This window comes from Panthera leo, chromosome A1 (assembly GCF_018350215.1).
Source record: "Panthera leo isolate Ple1 chromosome A1, P.leo_Ple1_pat1.1, whole genome shotgun sequence".
Taxonomy (NCBI): Eukaryota; Metazoa; Chordata; class Mammalia; order Carnivora; family Felidae; genus Panthera; species Panthera leo.
Genome location: NC_056679.1, coordinates 215,664,515 through 215,672,442, shown reverse-complemented (window position 1 = coordinate 215,672,442; position 7,928 = coordinate 215,664,515). Strand labels below are relative to the sequence as shown.

The 7,928-nt window shown below is 39.3% G+C and overlaps 1 pseudogene; it reads left to right on the top strand.

The window, feature by feature from the left end:
* The first annotated feature begins 243 nt into the window (after positions 1 to 243).
* Positions 244 to 1,608, top strand: LOC122198562 (annotated as a pseudogene).
* Positions 1,609 to 7,928: the final 6,320 nt, after the last annotated feature.

Here is a 7,928-nt window from a genome sequence, read left to right as displayed (position 1 = left end):
CCATGGATGGGACAAAGGAGGCCATGCAAAGCACACGTGGAAAGCCAGGGATATGAATGGCCATTTGTGTAAAGAAGTTTGGAAGTGCCTCTGCTACCAATTAATTCTGTGAAAAGGCTTTGGAAAGAGCAAAAATGAGATGATAAAGTGTTTTTTTTTTTTATTAGAGAAGCTGTGGACTCATGTTGGTGCTCTGCCATGCACTTGCTATGCAATCATAGCTAAGGCACAGTCCTTAAAGAAATGAGAAAAATACAAAATAATGGGAACCTGAAGATAATAGAGATAGCATCACCCCTGGGCCTTCTTGTGCGTCTGTTTATTTATGTTGTGTACATCAGGAAGCACTGGTCTCTGTCATTCAGCACATCTTCAGCAACGTTGAGGCAGCTGCGGGAGAATGGAAGGGCCAGTTGGCCCACACCAACCTCTCCACAGCTAGAAGTGATCATGAAGTCTTCTGCAGGATCATGGTTGGCATGGGGATTCCTGGTACCCACATATTCATCTTCTAATTTGCACAGTAGGCCAGAGAAGTTCCCAATTTGACCCGTGAAAGCTTCAGAGCACTGAAGCCAGGCATTTCTGCTTATTATCATGATCTTGAAAGAGTAGTAAGAGAGAGTGTTAAACAGGAAATTCATTTTGCCTTCTGAAAGGTCACCTGTTTGTTCCTTGAGAGAACAACAAATTTATACCTATTATTAGGATAAAAGGCTCAGAGGCAACTATAAAGACATGAGGTGAAAGAAGTGTTTAAGGCATCTCCTTCCATGTAGGAGAGGACTGTGTTTTCACCATGAATGGAATAAATGAAGACATTTCATCATGGATCACAGTCAGCTTCCTAATGGGCGGTTGAAGGCCCCCCAGGAGGAAGCAGTGTAGGCATGCTGGATTTGTGGGGAAGGTCCACTCAGTTCATCTTACTTCCAAGAGTTGAGAGCACCCTTCTGACATCCCCAGTCATTAACGTAACATTGTTCCAGATGTTTAACAGAACCTATAATTTCCATTTCTACATCTACTGGGTCTTGTATTGATGTTGGCCAGGCTTGTAATTAGTATGGAAAAGAATCTGCTAAAGTTGGAAAGGAGTTGCTCAGCCCTGGTTTGTCTCCCAGTTTCAAAGGAGAATAGGAACATGTTGAAATAATATACAGATTATCAGGACAAAAAGTGGTTAGCCGCCATGTGTTGTGTGCTAGCAGAGGGACAGAACAAACAAAGCGAGCTTTTAAAACAAAGCAAGCAAAATGGAAGAAGTGAAGAACTTGGATTTTTATGTATTTTCCTACTACCATGATTTTGCAGCAAATTTTGGCCTTCTAGATACAGATAAAGGAGGCAGTCTTGTGGCTGGAGACTTTGAGACTTCAAACAAGTGTGTGTGTTAGACAATGGAGACTCATCCACAGAAAAAGCCTTTTGTATGTATGCATGGATATCACCTATGTCAGCTTGCTACCACAAGAATTCATGTTTCTAGGGAACAAAGTGCTAAAGCTGACTCAGAAAATTGACAATGTTAAGACTAGTTATGCTCTGGGAGCCATTTTTCATTACATCGACTCACTGAACCGACAGAAAAGTCAAGCCTCTTGGTAGCCCAGCTTCTCAGCTTTCTACTGCCAAGCTGCCCTATTCCCCCCTATCTCTCAGTCAGCGCTCAGGTTTACCTTGGGACCTCCTCCCCAAAGTGGTGACAGTCTCCACATTTTACGATAAATAAGTTCTGAAGATCTAATGTATAATGTTGTGACCATGGCTGTAGTTGATAGTGTAGTATTGTATAATTGAAATTTACTGACATGAAGTGTCGTCATCACAAACACACATACACACACACGCACACACACACACACACACACAAGGATATGCTTGCTAATTAACTACATTGTGGGAATCCTTTTAAAAGGAATACACACATATATCAAACCATGTTGTACGCTTTAAACTTATTATGATTTTGTCAGTTTATACCTCAGCAAAGTTGAAAAAAGTCAAAAACAGAAACAGATATTGCATACAAGAGAGGACTAAGAACGTGTTTGTTGATACACCCATCCTTGCGTTTATGGTACACGTTGCCTCTATCTGTCTATTATACTCCTTAGAGTGGATTTTGAAGCATGGGCAAATGGTTTTGGCTATGTCCCTTCACTTTAATCTTTAAAATGAACAGAAAAGAACCATACATCTTTGTGGAGCTGCCTCCCTAGCCTGGTCTGTCGGGTGGCCAGACATCGGCCGATGTGAGTTTATCCTCGTATTAACTGTTGGAAGGGCCCAGAGTGTAGCCTAACAGCCTGTTCCCTTCTAGCCTCAGGGTGGGGGGCACTTCTGTGCAGACCCACCCCGGGGATGGGCAGGATTCTCTGTGTGATGGTCCTTGGCTTCAGCTTTATCTTCCTCACCTATGTAGCACTGAGGTCTCATGGCAGAATGGCACCTTTGTCTCATGTGACCTGAAGAGTGGAGGTGTGGAAGAGGTTCAAGAGGAAGAAGTAAGATGCATGTCCAGTTCTCAATGCTTCCATCTACCAGTTGGCTGTAAGTGGGCCGTGGACCAGATAGGGGCAACGTGAAGTCGTTCAGGCCAGTGACACCCAGCTTCCCTTTCCACACTGGCACCTCTGTCTCCAGGGTTGTTGCTGCTGTGACAGGGCATTCCTGTGATGCAGGAGTCTTTTACTGTTCTCTCTGCTACCTGCCTGGTTTCTTCCTGGAAGGGTGGACCTCTGCATTCTCTGAATGGGGTCATTCTATAGACTGTCCTGGCTACTCTCAGTGTGAGCCAAGTAAAAGCAACACACACACACGCACACACACACACACACACACACACGCACTTGGCTCTCTAAGAAAGATGGATCCAGGGGTAGAGTCCTATGAACTTTGTAACTGAACATGTTTATCTCCTCCTTGAGTGTGGACATGCACAATTACCCAGATGTCTGTTTTCCTCAAATCCTTGGCTGTTTCGGTTTGGATTTAACTGACAGAGCTGTCACCATGAACAGTCCTGTGGATCCCAAGGAAGAGGGTTTAGGAGATGCAAAATATCACTTTGTAAACCCTCATGTGCCCTGAGGCACATGCTTAATTAAAAACAGTGCTTAAATATGGGGGTGATGTTGAGAGTCAATTGTAAGAATATTTATAGTTGTATTGCTTCGGTTTAAAGGTCTGTGAATGACGACATCTCTGTAGTGTGAGTGCTGCGGAGCTCGTGGAAAAATTATGTTCAGACAGTGCCTGCTTTTCCAGGGACTGACTCTGTCCAAGTGCATGACTAACCTGGAGCAGCGAAGGAAGGGCAGATGATGCTGCGGACCCCGCTGTACTTCTCATCCGTAGATCCTCATTCAGGGGTCTGCCTGAATCAGAAACCCAAGCATCACCCTCTCTTTACTCTTCTGCTATCTCTTTTTTTAAAAGTTTATTTATTTATTTTGAGAGGGAGGGGGAATGGGCAGAGAGAGAGAGAGAGAGAGGGAGAGAGAGAATCCCAAGCAGGCTCCCCACTCTCAGTGTGTGGAGAGTGGGGCTGGAACTCACAAACTGTGAGATCATAACCTGAACTGAAACCAAGAGTTGGATGCTTAACAGATGGAGCCACCCAGACGCCCCACTCTGTCTGATGTCTTAAGGCAGAGTCCATTCACCCACTGGCAAAGGGATATCCTTGATACTTGTCCAGACCCAACCTGTGTCCTGCTGGTCACCCCTCTTCATCAACAGAAGTCTATTCCTTGGGAGACAATGCATTCATTCTGCTTAAATGTGGTTTAGGGTCTTCCCATCTGGCTCTTAGAATCAATCATGCAGTGAATGTACAATAAATAGAATAAGCTGAACCTTGCATATTCTGTCCAAAATAAAATGGTTTACAAGGGCAAATAAATAAAGTGTTCTTATAAAAATTTATCAAGCAAGAGCAAACTTGCCAAAAAATGTATTATATGTTGCTTAGTTCTTTAGTGAATAAATTACAGTAACACCTTTAAATAATATGTAAAGGCATATTTTTTTGCGCCTCAACCACATATAACCTCAGGATCTAACCCTATTGCCTAGAGTCTTATATATCACACAAATTTTTACAATTAATAGAGTAAATTAGGGGCACCTGGGTGGCTCAGTCGGTTGAGTGTCCGACTTCGGCTCAGGTCATGATCTCACAGTTAGTGAGTTGGAGCCCTGCATCAGGCTCTGTGCTGACAGCTCAGAGCCTGGAGCCTGCTTCAGATTCTGTCTCTCTCTCTCTCTGCTCTTCCCCTGCTCACACGCTGTCTCTCTCTCAAAAATAAAGATTAATTTTTTTTTAAATAGAGTAAATTACACAAAGTTTCAAGTGATCAGTCAGTTTTACTTTCCATAAGATTTCAAAAATATATGTATCAGAAAAGAAAGTAAAACTTAGAGCTACTGATTGTGTCATGCTTTGCCAAAAGAAATGGAGAGTGAGACCACTTGGAACAAAGTTCTTAACTGCTATAGGGTGAACTATGAGAAGTTAAAGTTTTACACACACAGGAGAATTAAGTTCCCAGATTTCAATGATAGAGTACTTCTATTCAGAAAAGCGATGCAGTAGTTGTCTTTCCTCTATTCCAAAATAGGCTATTAATGCTGCTAAATTCTGCTGAGACATTTCTGCAAGTCAAAGAGCATTCTTCTTCCAACATTAATTTATATGTGAGAAACTGTTTCTAACATCACCGATTAAAAATTCTTTGGGAAAAAAATCTGATTGTTCTGGCATAAGGGAGGTGCCTACTCCTTGGCCAGTTAGGTGTGACTGAACAGCTGGAGGGAAGTCTTTGCAAATCAAGGATTTTGATCCTATCACGATAGCAGTGTTTGAAGTCAAACTCATACTCACCCTTTCAAATTTCTGGTAGCTATGTATAGGAATTTTATTAATATAATTATATAATTGGTAAAGAAATGAAATATTTTTTACTAACGGTGATTAACTGACTTTTCCTCTTTTCATATTTTGGCTATATTGCCTCTAATCATTAATATGTAATAACTGAGAGGATTTAAAGTTAATCTCATATAATCATATATTTCAAAGGGAAATCTGATATAATCATAGATTTCAAAGGGAAACTGGTGCTGTGTATATTCCTCCTGTTACATGATTTCATTGAACTTTCTGAAAGCTTATTGTCTTCTCTTAGATCACATCTGTACCACCAGGTTATTTATTTCCCTTAAGATTAAGGATTGCTTTAATAATAGGGCTCCCAAATCCCCAACACAATGTGCATGATAAAATAATGTGGAAAGAGGAGATGAAGTAATCCCTAGAGAAAGAAAACATGTTTTCATGTGTGCCTTTTCATTCCACAGCATGTTGGTGAGCAGGATAAATAAAAATGTGTGTGTGTGTGAATGTGTGTATATATGTCTGCTGCTCTTGAGGTAGCTTTCTAAATATTAACATTCAACCTATCCTTTGACCCTATCCTATCCTTTAAATATGCATAATTGATGTGGATACACACACACACACACACACACACACAAATACTGATTTGATAGGTGATTTGATTTCATTTCATAGGCCATTGTTAGGAAGCCAATATAAATGTAGCTACTAAACATTCAAATGATCACTGAGATCATGCAATTAAAAAATTTATGCGTGTAGAGGAATCCTAAATTCTTTCTGTAGTTAGCGTAGCTCTCCATAATCCAAAATATAAACCCCTAAATTTCAATGCCTTAACACAAGAGAAGTTTACATCTCACTCGCTTAGCTAGCTAATGTGGGTGGATTCCCGTTTGATGTGAGATTGTCTCCTCTGTAGGTTATTCAGGAACCAGACTGCTTCCAGATGGTGGTTCTTCTGTCCCCCAGACACTCAAGAGACTTCTGTCCTCAGTCCTCGAGTAGGTAAAGAGAAAGCAAGAGGAAGGTGTTCTGATTCATAGTTCACTTCACCGAGACACATCTTGTTTTACTTTCACGTTCGCTTCCATTGGAGACAGCTCTTTTTACCACCACAGAAAGGGTCTAGGTAATGTCATCTCTTAGCTGAGAAGTCACTTCCCAATGAGAGCTGTATAAAAAGGGGAAAAAAAAAGATTTTGTTGAAAATCAGTGTGCTGCATCCTCCATAAAAATAGCCAGGGAAGTTAAAAGAAGCTTCTCACTTTGGAAAGAGTTAAATAATCTCAACTTCATACAAAGTTTAGCACTCACCAAGTCTGAATCCAAACTTTAAATTTTCTCTCTGATGGGAAATTGTAATGAAGTGAAACACAGATAATATATGGCATCGTTAAGGTTTTCTTAATTGGGAGTTGTTCTGGACTGTAGGCTGTCCCTCAATAGATAGACAGATACTTCTTCATTTTGCTATTGTATGTGCCAAACTAGAATTTACCATGAAAGTATAATAATAAAATAACAATATGCTAATTAATTAATGTAGTGGATATAAAGGTATTGCTTATAAGTTACACTGTATTGACCGATGCCACAGAATTTGCAAACAAAATATCACATAGTATGTAATTTATAAGATTAAGATAGCTTGAATTCAACTATAAATTCATGAAATCTTCATTTAAATAAATATTGCAGATATGTATAATACAGGTACTTTTTATTGAATTCTTCATAAACACATTTCTATTTTGATTTTATTATTCTAATGATTGGATGTATTATGTATTTATGTGCATATTTATATACTTGTTATTATATGTTGCCTCATTATTACTATCTTATGCTATTATACTTCACCTTATTATTACTATCTCTGCTATTGATTAAATTCATTAAATATTACGACTGGGCTGATTTTAGTAGAAATACTTTGAGTTAATTGAAACCCACTAGGATTTTGGCTTCTAAACTACAGTATGGAAAGTGGTAAATAGACTGCTAAGGAGAGACATAGCAAAAACTCATTAAAAACGCTAATTAGCAAGCTGAATCTTTCTGACTTACCCACTTCACTAATCTGCTAGCTAAACACATCATAAAAATGTTCCTGCGTTGGAAGTGAGCAAATATCCAGAGGAAGGCTGTTTTGAATTTCCAGATTACTTTCAATTAACTGGATGCAGAACAATCTAGAATATGAACGGCTGTGTTATTGCAATTGTATTGTAAGTCCCTAAATGAGCCTGAGTGTCCAGTCACTCTACCTTGGGCAGTATTGACTGTTTCTGTTTCTTCTCACCCGCTCCTTACCCTCTTTCTACTGAATCATTTATTTAGTTTACAGTTTCTGGTACTTTTATTATATCATCTTTCACATTTTGTTTTTTACTGCATCTACATTATTACAAATTTTATCTCTTCTACTGGATCGAAAGTTCTGTGGAGTCAGGGATTATATTTTTTTACCTTAAACCTGTTTGGAAGTGTTGAATCTGAGAATAAGTATAGATGCTGCACTAGGTGTTTAAAAATTTGTTCCGGAGGTGGAGGTGGAAGATTATATCTGGCTACCAGTCCTACTGAACACACGTCTTCCTTCCGTGTGTGTGTGTGTGTGTGTGTGTGTGTGTGCGCGCGCGCGCGTGCACGTGCACGCATGGGTGTGAAAGAGAGCGTATGAAGGTAATTATATCTTCCTAAAATACATTAGATGAATTTCTTTATTTTAACATCTTGAACAACTGATATAAATAAGATACTGATAAATAAATAAGTATTCTTCACATTGGGAATCTCATGATCTGGACAGTAGAAATGGCAATTCATAGGTTCTTAGTCCCTGGCCACAAATCTAAATCTTTATTATGTAATAAATCTAAATTTTTACTATTTATTAATAGCAAAGTTTGCATTATATTTTAAATTTATATGTCTATTTATGTTTTATTTCTCAATTTGCTTTGGCCTCTCTCTCTTTCTCTCCCTGTATATAGATACATATAGATATAGATATATAGAT